Source organism: Myotis lucifugus, unplaced genomic scaffold, assembly GCF_000147115.1.
Source record: "Myotis lucifugus unplaced genomic scaffold, Myoluc2.0 scaffold_43, whole genome shotgun sequence".
Classification (NCBI taxonomy): domain Eukaryota; kingdom Metazoa; phylum Chordata; class Mammalia; order Chiroptera; family Vespertilionidae; genus Myotis; species Myotis lucifugus.
Window position 1 is genome coordinate 2,076,831 of NW_005871091.1, and position 16,689 is coordinate 2,093,519.

The 16,689-nt window shown below is 47.9% G+C and overlaps 1 protein-coding gene across 4 annotated transcripts in view; it reads right to left on the reverse strand.

Annotated features, from left to right (window-relative positions):
* Positions 1-16,689, reverse strand: part of AKAP2 (A-kinase anchoring protein 2) — a 155,571-nt gene that overhangs the window by 80,189 nt on the left and 58,693 nt on the right. Inside the window, exon 1 of one of the 4 annotated variants that reach the window (XM_023753294.1) lies at positions 10,576-10,715. The exons of the other annotated variants lie outside the window; for them this stretch is intronic. The gene's annotated coding sequence lies outside the window, so the exon portion shown is untranslated. Of the gene's footprint in view, positions 1-10,575; positions 10,716-16,689 lie in introns of those variants that run through there. 4 annotated transcript variants of the gene reach the window in all.

Below are 16,689 nucleotides of genomic sequence, written 5' to 3' on the forward strand. Positions count from 1 at the left end.
GTTGCCCATAAGCCCTGTGCCTCAGTTTCTTCATCTGTAACAAAAATATTATAATAATGGTATCTTCCCCAGTAGGATGTTATAAGAATCAAAGATGGATGGACTTCCAGTAAATATTCATTATCAGCAAACAGCTTAAATCCACTTTAATCTCAGACTATCTCCTTTTATGGAAGATTCAATTCACTGAAGAAATGTAAAAATTTGAACATTTTTTGAAGTCATACTCTTCTGAAAGAAGCCTGATCACAATGTGTGGATAAGAATGTGCCCGTGCTACAGGTTCAAGGTCTTATTCAATTGTATGTGCAGCATATTATGTTTTCCTGTGTTCATGCAAACTGTGTCCTTGGTTTGGATCCATTCTTCATAAAGCCCTAGTAATTGTTACTTTGTATTTGCCCAAGTATTTGCAGTAGCCAATTGTGTGATGGTTCTTGTTAGCATTTTTCCAGGCCAACTTTGAAAGGCATAATTTGTGGCAGAGAGAGTTAATGGATGTTGCAAAAGCTGACATACGGTAGCAAGCCCAAGAGGACCCTTGAGGAGTTCACGAAATGTGACAATGCACATAGAGGGTGTGGGCTGGAGAGAGCAGGGGTGCCTTTTGGGGACAGAGCACTTAAGGACAAAGACACACACGTAGAGATCGCCTTTAAAATCAAGGGACTAGCCCAGCCGGCATGGCTCAGTGGTTGAGTGTCGACCTATGAGCCAGGAGGTCACAGTTCGATTCCCGGTCAGGACACATGCCTGGGTTGCGGGCTTGATCCCCAGTGTAGGGCGTGCAGGAGGCAGCTGATCAGTGATTCTCTCATCATGGATTTTTCCATCTCTCTCTCCCTCTCCCTTCCTCTCTGAAATCAATTTTTAAAAAATTTTTAAAAATTAAATTAAGTTAAATTAAATTAAGGGACTAAATACCCAGGGCAAGGGATATTCAGACAGTTTAAACAAGAAGCTTTTAGTATATCAAAGTCAAAACTCCTGATCCAGTCTCCTCTCTTTCATCAGGAGAGGACAGAGGCTCAGCCAACACAGGAAAAGAAGGGAAAAATATCCACGCCGTGGGCCTGACCTTGACTAATTCATCTCACCTCTCCCAGCTGCAGTGTCTTCACCTTTAAAATGACCCAAGCCCTCCACAGGGCTGTTGTGGCGCTAAAATAAGATGTACCCACAGTACATTAAAAAGTTACCTTGCCATACAGTGTTTCAACTTATCTTGGGTCATTCTGTAATAATCATGCCACACGCCAAAAATGTAAACTATAGAATACTGTAGGCCTGCATGGCATTCTATGTAATGTAATAAGTATGCTGCTACAAAATTATTGACATATAAATAAATGGTTTATATTTTTAAAAAATTTTACCTGGCCTATAAGACACATTGATTACAGTAATAAAGAAGTCTAGCCACCATCTCTCAGACAGCCCAGGTGGCATTTCTTACTTTTGTTTTTACACCTTTAAGACTGATATTAAAGACAGAATTATTTCTATTACAAATTTCCAAATTATTTTCTTAAAACAATACTAGGAATCAACTGCCAGGTGTCAAACCTCCCTTTTCTATGATAACTGATAACCCTCCCCAGAAACTCCTGTCGTGTTCTCTAGCCCCACTATTCCCTGTAACACCCCTTTTCCAACGTAAAGCCTTCTGGAGTGATCAGCTGGTCTGCTGGGAAAACACAGACCTGGGCAGGTACATTCCCCTCTGGCCAGAAGCCCAGCGCACTGGCTTCTTCTGTCCTGGCCTCTGAGTCCAAACGTTGGGGGTGGGTGTTCTGCGTAGCCCGCCAGTCACTCCCCAGCCTCCTTCCACTCTGTGACCCCGACTTTCACTGGCAAGAGCCATGAGAGTTATGAAAAGAAGGTGCACAGAAGTTGCAAGGCAGTTTCCACTTACTTGGAATGCCTTGCTAAAAATCGACTTTGGTTCCAAAACTTGTCTAGAATAATCTACTTCACTGATGATATTCATTAAAAAGGAGTGGGAAAAGGTTCTTATAATACCAACAATGAAAGAAAGTTGGAAAACAACAAGGGAATGGAGAAAGAACTCTGTTTTAAAATTCTGGAGCTCAACAAAAAGCAAGTTTAATCAGAGTAATACAAGAAAGCAGGTAGGGAGCTGGGCTGGCATGGCTCAATGGTTGAGCAACAAACTATTCCGCTGGGGCACATGCCCAGGTTGTGGGCTTGATCCCCAGTGTGGGGCGTGCAGGAGGCAGCCAATCAGTGATTCTCTCTCACCATTGATGTTTCTCTCTCTCTCCCTCTCCCTTCCTCTCTGAAATCAATAAAAATATATTTAAAAAATAAAAAGAAAGTAGATAGAGACGTTGGTAGCAATTTTGAAGGAGACCCACACCTGAAGGACAGGGGTTCTTTATTGGCTATAACTTCACTTCAGAACTTTCCCCCCCTCGATATACACTGGGCATGCTAGTTTTACTTCCCTGTCACGATTTCGGTTGACTTTTAGTTCACAAAAGGAAGAAAGACAGAGAGAAAAGAGAGGGAGGCAGATGGGATGGAGAAAATATGGTTCCAGATGTTCTGGGCCAGAAACTAAAGAGGAGAAGGGAGAGAGGACAGCAGTTGGCCATTGGCAATGCCTGAAGCCTGGCAGAATTCAAGGACTTGAGTGAGGGTGGGGGGAGATGCATAGACCCCAGGGGCAGGAATGCAGCTTTGCCTTTCATTTATTCCCTTTCCACCCACAGCCTCCAGGTGGCACAGCTGACCCAACACAGCGCGCTAGGGAGCAGATAGGACGGAGACCTGGGCAAGTTTGAGAGAAAAACAAAGAAACAAAGCCAGGCAGGATGGGAGAGGGACTCCTTTTAGCATCCTCAGTGGCTCCCAGTTCATGCTAAGAAACATTTCACAGCATCTTAGGGGAGCCAGCCACTCTCGAAACCAGCGGAATCTCTCATGCCGCAATGTGAGCTCTTGTTCTTTCCCAGTCCCAATCAAGAGAATCACATTTGCATCGCACATGGCAGTTGGCACCATTTAATTTACAATATGCCTGCTAGAGATCTGTAGCTATTTGAACCTGTAGTGACATAGTTACAGGATCTGAATTCTAGACGGGGTCAAATAGATCGGGGTTTCTCAACTATGGACATTTGCGGCAGGAGAATTCTTTGTTCCCTGTGCACTGTGGCATGTTTAGCTGCACCCCACTAAATTCTAGTAGCACTCTCCCCGCTCCCAGGTAGTCGAATCTCTCAGTTTGCAGATTCAGTCCTGAGGCTGGGCTAGCTTTCATAGTGGTCAGGCACTTCTCACAATGGATTTAGTTCAAAATGCAGATTCCCATTCAATGGGTCTGGGATGGGGCTCCGGATTCTTTAGTTTCCATGAGCTCCCGGGCGGCACCAATGCTGCAGGTGCCAGACCACACTTTGAACAGCAAGGCCCCCGAGCACCTAGTAGGAGGGAGCTGGGTAGGACCACTGGCCTGGCATCCTGTCGCTGTGGGACCCCTGGCTCATTTCAGAACTTCCAAGGGCCTCAGCATCTTCATTTGAAACATGATGATGACTATGAAGGATTCAGTAAACTAGGAAGATGAAGCAACCAGTTTGGCATCTGGCACTCAAAAAAAATGTTCATTCCTTCCCCTTCCCTCCTAGCTCCTCCCAGCACCATGCCTGGAAAACTCCAGAACAAGGTATCCCGGGGGATTACAGGGAATTCCCCAGAAGGGAAAACTCAGTTCTCTCTGAATAGTGGTTGGAGAGGAAGGGGTTTCTCCCCCACTTTCACTCCTCTGTCTTAACCCTCCACGCTGGTTATGCCATCACATCTGCCATCCTTTTAGAGGCTGTGAGCTGTTTTCATAATGAAGCATGCCATGAAAAGAATATTTAAAAACAATGTACACATTGTGATTCATGCAGAAGCAATGCCTCCCACTCCAGGCCCATCTCTGCGCTGCATTTAATACTGAACGGATCTTTTCTCTAAAGGACAAACGATCTCAAACAGGAATAATCGCAAGCGCTTTGGATGCGATCTAAGTTTCCAATGCAGTTTGCTCATTGGCCTCCCCAACTGGATGAATTCTGCTCATCTGGACCTGTGTCAGAAGAGCATTCCTGCTCGCCTTTGCAAGGATAAAATGTTCTCTAATGCAAAATGCCAATTCGCCAGGCTAACTATAGCCCGGGACCCATCCAGCACATGGCACATGGGCCTGGACTTTTATACACATACAGAGAGAGCTTTGGAATCCAGGGCAGTGAAATACTTGACTTTTCTAGAAAATTAATTGAGATTTATTCCTTTGGGAATAAAATCACTCTCCCAACTCCCCACATAGAAAGAGCTAAACAATGGTGTCTTTCTCTGTTTATAGGCTGTATCACAGAACTTACACCAGGCATCGCTCCAAACAAAGTAAGTTCCAGCATATTCCACGGTGCGAATGACATCATGATGACGGGAGCCAATGCAGTCAGGGAGAGGGGCTGAGAGCACTCTGTGGAGCCTTCCTCACACCTTCTACACAGGCTTCACCCAGATGGGGGCACCGGGGGCCCTGGCAGAGCTCTGCATCCAAGGATGAAGGCAGGCTGGGCAGGAGGGAGGCAGGTAGATTTCTCCCCTCTCCTCTGCACAGGTTTGGGCTCTCCCCGCCTGCAGGGCCATCTCCGCTCTCAGAAGCATGAGCTCAGTCCTAGCCCGCAGGTGCACCACACACAGCCTGGGAGAGTCCCAGGCTATGGGTAGGATGACCACCCGAGGAACCCCCTCTCTTCACAGAACTTGGTGTGGTGTGGGTGGCAGTTCCAAGCACACACACTGTCCCAACCAACAAAGGACTGTACACCTGGAAATCCTGGCAGAATTCTCCTCTAAACCTCCCAACCTGGGCACTCTAAGCACCCAGTCGGGCCCCCTCTGACAACTCAGGAGAAACTACTCCAGCATCACTGTGTTCCTTACTCTTGGGGACAAAATGGGGCCACATGCTAACCTGACAAGCTCAGAGGAGGCCTGCGTGGCCGCCTTGCAAACTCAGAGGCCTAAAGGAAGCACAAAGGATGGTCTGACATTAAAACTTTTTAACTAAAGCAGTTTATGGTGGGTAGTCATGTCCTAGGCCGGCATCTTCCCTGACAAAGGTCAGTCTTTACCCTGAGCATGTCTATTGTCTTTCTGCACCTACGATAAACATATTGTTGGAATGTCAAAGTAATTGTCCTTTTCCCAGACCCTTCAAAGCACGGGCAGTGCTCTGCGGAGACCACAAATGCCCTCATTGTCATGGAGTTAATTGTTGACTGTTAACTACCCTCTACCCACCTAAGTATGTGTCTACCATTTTACTTTTTATTCAGCCCCAGAGGTTTCCCTACTTTGCTTTCTCCCACCTCTCTAATCTACCACCAGTGGATTTCATGTAACCCACACACATCTCCTCTGTTGATTGTAATGTATAAAATAAGGTGCAAAACTGCCATTCTCTGGAGCATTACCTCAATCCATTGAGATTTCGTTTCCCAGCAACTGTCAGCAGTTTGGCTCAAATAAATTCTTTACAGGTTTGAATGTTTCCTACAGTAACACTGTCCACAGTAATAATCCTTCTTAAGACGCCCTTACTAAAGCACGTGCCAACCAATCAAACCCATCCTTATGTGTGCAAAGAGAGGTTAGTATTTCTGGGCTGGCATTTATCTATCTTTACAAATTGACTCAATTTCTTACCGGTCCTATACAGCAGATAGGAGGTTAGGCACCCCACAGGACAGAAAGCTCAGGCAGAATGTATAGACCTGTCGATGTGGCCCCAGAATGGCCACCATCACCTGCTACATGGCATCACCAGGAAAGCCGTTTAAAACAGCGGTCGCCAACCAGTGATCCGCAGACCCCTGGTGGTCCGAAAGGTTGGTGACCGCTGGTTTAAAAGGCAGTGTCCAGGCTCCTCCCAGATGGAAACTGACAGTCTGTGCCAGGGACTAGGAATCCCTCCGTGGACACGGGGGTGCCTGGACCACACGTCCAGTCATGCTGCCCACGTGAACAGGCAGATTCCTGGGAAGCTGGGTCTTCATGCAGAGTGAGGTCCTCCCACGGAGTATGGACATCAGAGGCCACTGGACCTGAGCTGGGCAGCCCCTCCTCCTCCACAGACCTTTTGAGCAGGGACTTCCCTCCAGCAGACAGTGACTAAAAAGAAACCTTCACGGTGGCAGCACACACTGGGTTGGGTGCCGCGATGTTCTGCTTTTTTTAAAAAATATATTTTATTGATTCTTTACAGAGAGGAAGGGAGAGGGATAGAGTATTAGAAACATCGATGAGAGAGAAACATCGATCAGCTGCCTCCTGCACACTCCCTTCTGGGGATGTGCCCGCAACCAAGGTACATGCCCTTGACCGGAATCGAACCTGGAACCCCTGAGTCTGCAGGCCAACGCTCTATCCACTGAGCCAAACCGGTCAGGGCACGTTCTGCTTTTTAAGTCGTGCTGCTTGTGAATCCCCAGCTGCTTTTTCTAACCCACTCACTTCCTTAACTGTCGAAGCTCATCCTTGTCCACGGCCCCACTGCTGGCTGGCACCACGAATTTGGTGGAGAGGTTTGAACCAAGGGTGCTAAATAAAATAAATAAAAGCATGATGTGTGGCACTTAAGAACGAACTCAAAGTAATGTTCCCGGTGTGTCCATCTCACCATGATGCTACTTAATCCATCTAACCAGCCAACTCGACAGCAGATCTGTGAAACGTTAACTGGGGACTGGATTTTCAGGCTCTTCTGAAACCCGTTTGTATTTCAACCCTCACTGCCAATCTTTACTTCATATATTAATCCCGTTCATGTCTTGGTGACAGACTAAACTCATTAGAGTTGGCAAAGCATCTGCCATTATCCCCGAGTGGAGTCCGCCTGACACCCATCACCTGCTGGTCACTGAGTGAGCTCAAAGCCCAGGATTGGGGTCCTGAACATTTGGGTCCATTTTCCCATGAGAAGCAATTGCTGACTTACTCCGAGTGTCACAAGGGAGAAGCAAAGAAGACTGGAAGAAGCCTCAGTGTAACAGTGTCAGTGCTTCAGGGGTAAGGGGAGGGGAGGGATGTTACCCAGACTCCCCCAGGCCAAAAGGGGAGGATTGAAGAATGCGGGTGAGGGTCAGGCTTGGACCAGAACATCCATACTCAAAGCTTCTCGATCCAATCAGTGCAAAGGATGAACAGCTGATCCTTGACACAGTTACTGCAGTTTTAAAAATCAACTTTAAAAACTGTCTCCTTTATGCATCTGACATAAGGATGAAAGAAGACTTTGGTTTGGTTAATTTAAGAAAACAACCAATTTGTCGGGGGGGGGGACTGCAATGGGCAAGGTGCTTCCATATACATCTCATTTAACACAAGGTTTGAAATAGGGGGGGCTTTGGTATCCCCATTTGTACAGATGAGGGAACTAAGGCTCTGTTTAATATTCTAATTAATCGAGTACCACAAAACAACCACATAAACAAACTCTGAAACTTTCTCTTTGAGCAAAATAGTGGATTTTCTTGTTGGAACAGAGATTATGTCAACTTTCCTATAATTATACATTCCTGGAAAATGTGTTTGAAGGGCAAATGTCCAAAACTTGAGCAGCAGATAGATATATATTCTTAGAAGGAAATTCGCTAATAAGGATAGATCTCCCGTCATGGCTCATGAGGGCACTGTCTCCCTCGGCCCCAAGCCACCCAAAGTGCTGCTGGGGGTGGGGCCCTGAACCTCAAGCTTTTAGAGCTTCACAGAAAATCTTCAAATTTCCAATAGCTGGCACAGGATCCCTGATCAATAACTAAGCAAAGGGTGACTCCTATATTTCTCAAGGTCACAGAACAGCCAGTCCAGAAGATCATACCAGTGTTGAGAAATGTGTAAAATTAAAGAATGGAACCAAACACCTCCCCCTTGGCTTTCAGAAGTAAATTCTCAACATGCTCCCATTTCCATTATTAAAATCCCTCAACACAACCTCCTTCTAAAGTCGAGCTCACCTCTATTTGCAACATTTCTCATTACCCTACTAAACAGAGGCTTGTCATGACAACCATGATAGAAATCTGGGACATGGGTGCTGTAAGCGAGTAACAGATCTAAAAGGATGAGAGCTAGACAGTAATTATAATAATGAAGTAGCAAGTCCAGGGTGTTAGCATAGTATAACAGAAACATTTAATGTTAGTTCTATACTAAAATGTTGGAAATTTTCGAAATTAAAAGAAAGAAAAACAGTGGGCCATTTGCCCCTCCTTTGATAACCAAGTTGAGACAACCTGCTTCAATTTATGGCCCTGAGCTCCCGAGGCAACTGAGTCAGAATGTGGCACTTACGAAAGTGAAATAAATTCTGACAACAGTACCCTGAACGCTGCAGACAGGAAGCTGTGCCAGCTGTCATGCCTGAACTATGAGATAATGGGTGTTTCGCAATGCTTGTCCCCTCTCGGAGCCCAGCCATCCCGCTCAGCGAGCATCTCAGCATCCCGGAGAGAATCTGAGTGAGCCTGCTGCCAGAGAAACAGCTCATCATTCACTGCACAGTGTGCCAGGTAAGGGAACGGGAGACCCACTAGTATCACTTTCGTTTATTCCTGGCTCATGACTAATTTTATTGGAGCCACCCCAAATAATTGCAGGGCCTCCAAGACCCATGGTGGGCCCCCTCAAAGGAGGAAATCCCTTTAAGCAAAAAAACCTGTGTCAGAAACGGGCAGGAGAGAGCTAGCAGAGGACAGCTGTTTTTAAAAAGGTGCTTTGGGGCAAGTTTCAATTCTTAAAAAAGGCTTTACCGTTTAAAGAAACCGTAAACTCCTTACTAGCTGTACCTCTTCTGGGCCAGCTACTCTGACACCATATTATTGATCACTAAATAAAGTCAGGGAGGCTGCCTTGCTGGGGGAAGAAGAGTGTTTAATTAAACTGGGAACATTTCCAGGAAGAAAAGTGTGATGCTCAAGTGAATGCTCTTTAATGAGAACAAAGCCAAAGAAACCAATCCTCTGGGATCACAGCGGTGAGGGGTGGGTTTGTTCCTACTCAGCCTCCGGGTGCCTGGAAAGACGGAAGGGCGCGTCCTCGGAGAAGTTAAACTGGTTCGCAGGCTCAAAGATGCACTGTATATGAGAGGTACAGATATCTCTGTGTATTTGTGTGTAGTCTCTTTCCAAAGGTAAATACGTGCGGGGGGGGGGGGGGGGTAGTGGTGGTGGTGGTGGTGGTGGTGGTAGGAATTAGCCAAAGGTAATGGCGCTGCACTTAAAACGGCTACAGGGTAGGGTACAGATTTATCCAAGTGTAACCACACAACCTATCAGACCGAGCTCCACGCGGGAAACTGGCTTTACGGGGACTGGGGACATAACCCACCATCTCGCTAAGCGAGTCACCTCCCTCTAAGAAGCCCCGGTCCTTTGTGCGGATTGGGGAGGTACCCCCAGGGCTGGCGAGCCGCTGGCATCAGTGCGGGCGCAGCTCAGGACCCGGCTGCCCGGCTGGCTCCCACGGGTCTCCCCGCCGCTCCGCTCCCACTGCGCGCGGCCCGCCCTTTGCCTTCAGTTCGCACCGGCCGCCAGCGTCCCCGCTCCCTCCGCACCCTCCGGGGCCCCCAGGCTTCTCACTCCCTGGGACGTCGATCCAGTCCCCCGGCCTCCATTTAGTTTCTCTAGAATTTCTCGGGGCCTCGGGTATCTCCTCGCCCCTATTCCTGGGCGCGCGCCGCCTCCAAGGGCAGTTGACCCAGCGCTCACCACCACGATGCTCCTCCACTCCCCAAAGGGTCGAAACAGGCGGACCCTCCGGCTTTACCGGGATAAAACTCCAGATCCTAACAGCTGGAATCCCAGCGTTGGGCCAAACTTCCCGGCTCAGCTCAGACCCGGACCCCTTCTCCATCCCCGGGGCAAAAAAGGGCAGCTCCCTTCTCCCGCGTCATCTCCCGAGTTCAGCCCCTCAGACTCCAGTCTCTCGAGTTCAGGCTCCGGCTGCCCGGGGACTCGGCCCTCCCGGCCTCAGTCTCTCGGCAAAGCTCCCGACTTCCAAAAACGCCCCCGGCGCTGCCATCGAAGAAGGCAAGACCCGCGCCTCCCACGCGCGCTGAAGCCCCGCTGCTCCATCCACCGCTGCTCCCGGGTCTGGGGAGGAGCGACCACGGTATGATTTCCAATGTTCTCGCTGTATGGTCGAGTGTGTGTGTGTGTGTGTGTGTGTGTGTGTGTGTGTGTGTGTGTTGGGGAGCCGTCCTAAATTTATTTTTTAAAGCATATATAAGTAAATAAGTACTGAATAAAGCAGCCAACGGCTTGGCCCTCCCCCAAACCTAGGAATTTAAAGCCACATGGCCACAGCCCTTTCCAGCCCGGCCTCCTCCCCCACACGCTCCGCTAGACAAATCCCATAAAAGCGCTTTAAGGTCCGAGGTGGTTCCGAGGATCCCAGGCCACCTTTTCCCCACGCCCGAGGCCCCGACACCAGGAGGGCGCCCCGGGGATGTGGTATTCGGGGCCGCGGTACCACCGCTTGGACACGCACCTCTGGGCGCCGAATCCCGGGGCGCAGTCCTAGGGCTCCGCTCCAGCGCGGCGCGGCCACGGCCTCCTCCTGGGGGCGTCCGGGAGTCTCCGGAGAACAGCGTGCGGCAGCCCGGGGTCGGGGCTAGAGCGTTTGTGGAGAGCCGTGGCCGCAGGGAGAGCTGGAGGGCTGGGAGCGCCGCCCGCCGGTTCCCGGGACCCGCCCCTTCCCCGCCCCTCCGGGCGCCCGGAACCCGAGGCTCGCCCCTCCGCCTGCTCAGACCCCACCGGTCCACCCGCACCTGATCTCGGCGGCCTGGACGGAATCCACGCACAAACCCAGAAACGAATGAATGGATAGAACCGAGGGATGGGGGGATGAAAGGGGGACACGGAGAAGGGGAGGAGCAGGGGAGGCGGGGTGGGGCCGGTAAAGCGGGTATTTCCCAACTGCGGAGAGGGCTCTGTGTCTGCGTTAGCGCCTGGGTGAGCGTGTCGGCGTGTGTGCGCCTGGACGTGCGTGCTGGTGTGTGCACACGTGTATGTGAGGATCGGTGGGAGCAGGGGCGCGCTCGCAACGCCTGGAGCTGCGGAGTTCCTGCCCCCGGGGGGTGGGGAGCGAGTCCCTCGTCCCTTACCCGGCACCACGACCGTCTCTGGGGAAGTGCTGCCGGGGAAGTGCGGCGGCTGGGAGCAGTCGGAGACTCATCTTTGTGACAGGGCTGGGGTCTCCGTGTGTTTGGGGGCCCTCCCTGAGGCCCCTTCTCGCCCCGCGAGGCTGAGGGGTGGACAGGGATGCTTCTGGCTCACTGGCTCGCCGGAGCCTTCATTGCTGCCCCGCCCATCGTGGCCGCCGGCGGCCTAGTGTCAAAACGCCTGTGTTAACAAAGCCGGCGCTGGGGCGGGCGGCAGCTGATACGCAGCCTGGGGCCCGATCCGGTGGGTGGCCGGCCAGCCGTCACTCCCGAGCGGTCTGAAATTTCAGTCTGTAATCCCCTCCCCCACCATGAATAGTTAAATAATGTTAATGACCCTATGAAAACGGACCGTCTAGAAATCCTGGGAGGACACGCACACAAAATCCCTACTCAGAAGACAGCATTTAGAAAGCGAGCGGCTATCTTACTGTGCACATCCTCTGCAGGGGAAAAGAATACAAAGTCAGATTTCTTGGCTTTAATATCGGGGTTTTCATTTCCCCGGTGATTCTCTCTCCAGCCTTGCAAGGACCCGCTGGGGAAGGTCCCGGGGTCCTCTCCTGAGAGTCAGTTCCACTTGCCAAACTCAATAGGGAAAAAAAACTTCGGGACCTGGGACTTCTTTCCCAGTCTGCGGAGGTCCTTCATTTCCAGCACAAAGAAACGGTATGGGGGGCGGGGGGAAGGGGGCAGGGGGACTGCCCAGAAAGCCTGCCCACCCTAGTGACACCTTGAAAAGAGCACCCTCGGGAGAAAAGCCTTCTTTTGTTCACACCTTGACTCAGGGAAGGACAAAGTCTTCAGTGGAGACATCCGCTGCTCTCCTCTGGGTTCCTGCATGTCAATAGGCTTCTTTTTCCTTGCATTTAGGAATTATTTACCAGGCTTTTTGTGTGTTTGTCTCCCACATTCTTGAATTTCAATAGACTTTACTGACCCGTGTTGGAGATTACATCAATGGGTTTGGGCCTCAATCAATTCCTGTCCTGTCCTCTCCTCTCCTTTCCTTCCTTCCACTTCTCATGTCACTGACTTAAAGGAGCTAAATATTTGGGGGCCCTGCATCGTGATCTATTTTTTACATTTTTCTATCATGTGAAAAACTCACATGGAAATGAGCATGTTTTGGGGTACAGTTATTTATTTATATGGACCATAAACTCGCCAGGAAAAGAGTCTAAAATTATCGCAGAGGGGAGATTTCATAAACAGTATTTTCACAGGGGTAGCATCACTCTCTCTTCATGTGTTCCTAAATTTGAATAAGGATAAAGTTTACAAATCAAATTTGTTTTACTAGAAAAAGTACAGCAACTTACACCGGCTTTATTCTGAATTAGTTCTTTCCTAAAGCAATGTCAATGTTAATTAATATTAATGTAATATTGGTTTTAATGTTAATATTGTCTGTTGGTATTAATTTTAATATTCTGGTATAACCTATAGACAACAATTGGGAATATTAATTTAGGAAAAGTGCCTGTTCAATACATATTAATTTACAGGAGCATTTCCTTTTCTTCCATCTTATAAGATATTAAAGAGGTAGCCATGATTAAATCAAACATTTTTATATAAAAGGCTTAGTACATACCAGGTGCTCAGAAATTTTTAATTTGTTCAATGAAATCAATGCCAGGGTATATGAATGTCTGCATTCAAAAGTAAAAACTATTTTTAGTTAACATTTTCTCATTTTATTCTCCCCTAGGTCCACGATTCTCAATAGAGGGTGCTTTGGCACCCCAGGGGGCATTTTGGCAATGTCTGGAGACATGTTTCACATGGTGGAGGGAGGGTACTACTGTATCTAATAGACAGAGGCCAGGATGTTGCTAAACATCCTAAAGCAGTGATGGCGAACCTATGACACGCGTGTCAGAGGTGACACGCGAACTCATTTTTTTGGTTGATTTTTCTTTGTTAAATGGCATTTAAATATATAAAATAAATATCAAAAATATAAATCTTTGTTTTACTATGGTTGCAAATATCAAAAAATTTCTATATGTGACACGGCACCAGAGTTAAGTTAGGGTTTTTCAAAATGCTGACACGCCGAGCTCAAAAGGTTCGCCATCACTGTCCTAAAGTATCCAGGACTGCCACTCCCTCCCCCCCCACTACCCCCCCCCCCACACACACACACAACACAACAACTAAGAATTATCGCATCCCAAATGTCAAAGTGCTGAGGTTGAGCTTTCTTGCTCTGGACTCAAAGCCAGTGTTAAGAACCACAGGTATGAGAGCCACCTCTGTGCTTCCTGAAAATGCAGATTCCTGGGCTCCACCTTTACCTACTGAGTCAGAATCTCTGGGGGCAGGGCCAGGGAAACTGGATTGCAAGGGCTCCCCGGTGATTCTTAGATCATGAAGGAGGGAGACACGCTGGAGATGGGAAAGGCTGGCTTTACTACCCTGTGCATGCTTATGGCTTCACCACATCATATGTGCTTTAACGTGATAACAGTTATTAGAGCCAAGAATGTTTCATGAAAGAAGCATTTAGTCTCCTAAATGCACTTTAGAAGCACATTTGAAGCAAATAAAGGGCTACTAATTCGGTGAAAGAAACATAGCTGGGATTTGTAAATATTGAATGTTCCCAAAGGCCCTGCACCATTCAGGACACAAAACCTTCTGTGGAAATTTTGCTTGGCCAGAGAGGAGAATAGATTTCTCTCACTACGGCCTAAGTGTACATGCTGCTCATGTCGCCACCATGCTGCTGGCCCACTTTAAACCATGCCCTGAGCAAGAGTGGCTTCTGGGAGGCCCAAAAAATAGAATATAGTTAGTTACTAGAGAAACGCCAAAAGTGGAGGTTATGTTTCTGGGAAAGGAATCAGCCTAGACACAGACTGACAAAGTCTCTTCTCCTCCAACCTGAAAAGAAAAAAAAAATCTGGCAAATAATGGCCCAGCAGTAGCCGCATGCCCCCAAGCGTAGAAGAAGAGTAGCTGCTGAAAATAAGACCTGTGAGTGGCTCAGAGAGCTGATCTGAAAACCCAGAGGAAGGGCCAAGCCTGGCCTTTTGAAAGAGAATTTGCCATCTTCACCTTCAGCCAGGAGAAAGTACAAAAACACCGGCTGGGCGTGCTCCTCAAGGGTTACATGTCTCCCACAGAAAATGAAGGTTGGTTGGGAGGTGAGGGGACAGAATAAGAGGGAACAGCAAGCAAAACACCAAAAGGGCTGGTCCACGTCAAACCAATAGCCCCGAATCTGTAGGGCTTTCCCGCTAAGCACCAGGCGTGGTCACTGGAAAGTTAGAAACAACCCCGATCCCAAGGGCATCCCCATGGGACTAGATGCAGGACTGAATATCTGAGAGAAGAAACAGCGAGGGGAAATATTTGCAGCAGACAGGACAAGGGGTGGCCATCTCTCATCTGCAGAGTTCTTACAAATTAGTAAGAAAATTGCCAACTTCCTAATAAAAACAAACAAACCAGTAGTTTCCAGAGAGACAGAGACCCTGTCATCTGAGAACCCTGGGCTCTTGGACTGTGTTTACGCCTGTTCTCGGCCTAGTTTGTGGTGCCTGCCTTTCCTTCATTTCCTCTCCAGGCTCTCCAGCTTCCTGTGCCCGTGTGAGCTCCTTTCCTGCCTGTTCCCCATTTATTTCCTTTCCCTGCATCCTCACACTTGGCCTTTCCTTTGCCAAACCCTCTAACATAAGGAAATGGTGACCTGATGACCTTCACCGCAGCCTCTTGAGCCTCTTTCTTCAAAAGACCTTTTAAAAACACTGCAACAAAACATTCCCAAACCAAGCAACATTTGCCCATCCAATGGCGTTCATTCTGTCCCACATTATAACTGGGCCGTGCCTTCTCTCCATTGTCAAAGTGGCATTATGTCATCCAGACTGCCCACTGTAATATGCATTTGGTGGTACCCTTATAAAGAGAAAGTCATACATGATTCCACACTCAAATCTTCCACGGAAAACAGCAACTTGGGAAGCCCCGTGCTGGACAGGATGGAAGAAGAGGCTATTTGTGGAGGGGAAGAGAAGGGTGGGAAAGGGAGAGAGGGCAGAGGGCAGCCCTGGTGAGGGAAGCAAGGCCACAGGGGACTACTGTGGGTCCCACATCTCGGTTCCAGAGGCCTCGAAGCTCATGTGCTCATGACAAGAATATACTCAAGTACATATTTCTTGGATAATTAACAGAAACAAAGCCCTCTGAGGCCCTGGGTATTTGTTTATCTCATTTATCAACTGAAGCATTTAAAAAGTCCAGTAAACACTCTGAAGCTCATGGCCTAACAAAGACACAGCATAAAACAAGGTACTTTTTACGTAAAGCCCTGGACTTAAGTATGCCAAATATACTTGGAATGTACACAGCTGATCGCAGATAGGAAGCTGGGAAGCTGCGCCCAAGGCCCGGGACAGCTCTCTGGGTAAACACGGTGAATTTGCTTCTCATTCAGGATCTGGGCTTTAAATGCAAAACCACCTTTCTTTCCAATGATGCTTAATCCCATGTCAATTTTAGGTAAGATAAGAATTATTTTTTAGTCTTCAAAAAATGGGACTGTAACATTTTCCCAGTAATTCCCAAGTGTTTCCCTCAGAACTTTTAAGTACAGGCTGTTAATTTATGGAAAGAATTTGAAGAATTTTTCAGTAATATGGCAGGTAGGGGGAAGACAAAATCTTGACATTTTAAATTGTAGTAATTCTGAATATCATAGAGGTAGTCTTTGCAGTTCTCTCTGACTTACTCCTCAAATGTTTTACTATTGAGAACTACCCACTGATAAAAACAGGCCTTTTCCTTCTACAATGTTGAACATAATTACATGCCCTAACATTAATGTACACTCATTAATTATGATGGAGAAATAGTAAGAAGGCATTTTTAAGTTTGTATACACAAAGTAAGATAATTACTTACCTAAGTAACCACTAAGATGATGAAGTATTAAGATCATTTAAGTATGAAGAATGTTAATAGCTTCTTCTACAGCGTATTAAAGGCCTCTTGGAATGGGACCTTGGCCAATGTAAAATCCCTTTAGAAACCACAATAGCTTGTGATAAAGTCAACTAAAGCAGACATATCTACATAATCTGTGAAGATGCTCCAATTCCTTCAGTAATTACCTTTGCGCTCAGCAGCATGGGTCAGTGGTAGAGCATCTGGTTGACCTTCAACCTATGAACCAGGAGATCACAGTTCGATTCCCAGGCAGGGCACATGCCCAGGTTTCAGGCTCAAACCCCAGTGGGAGGCGTGCAGGAGGGAGGAGACGATTCTCTCTCATCATTGATGTTTCTATCTCTCTCTCCCTCTCCCTTCCTCTCTGAAGTCAATGATAATTTTAAAAAGTAAATACCTTTGCCTTCTCTCCAGCTCCCTTTTCCTCTCCCTCTCCTCTTCTCTCTTCCTCTCCTCCTTTCTCCTTTCTTCTTCCTCCCTCC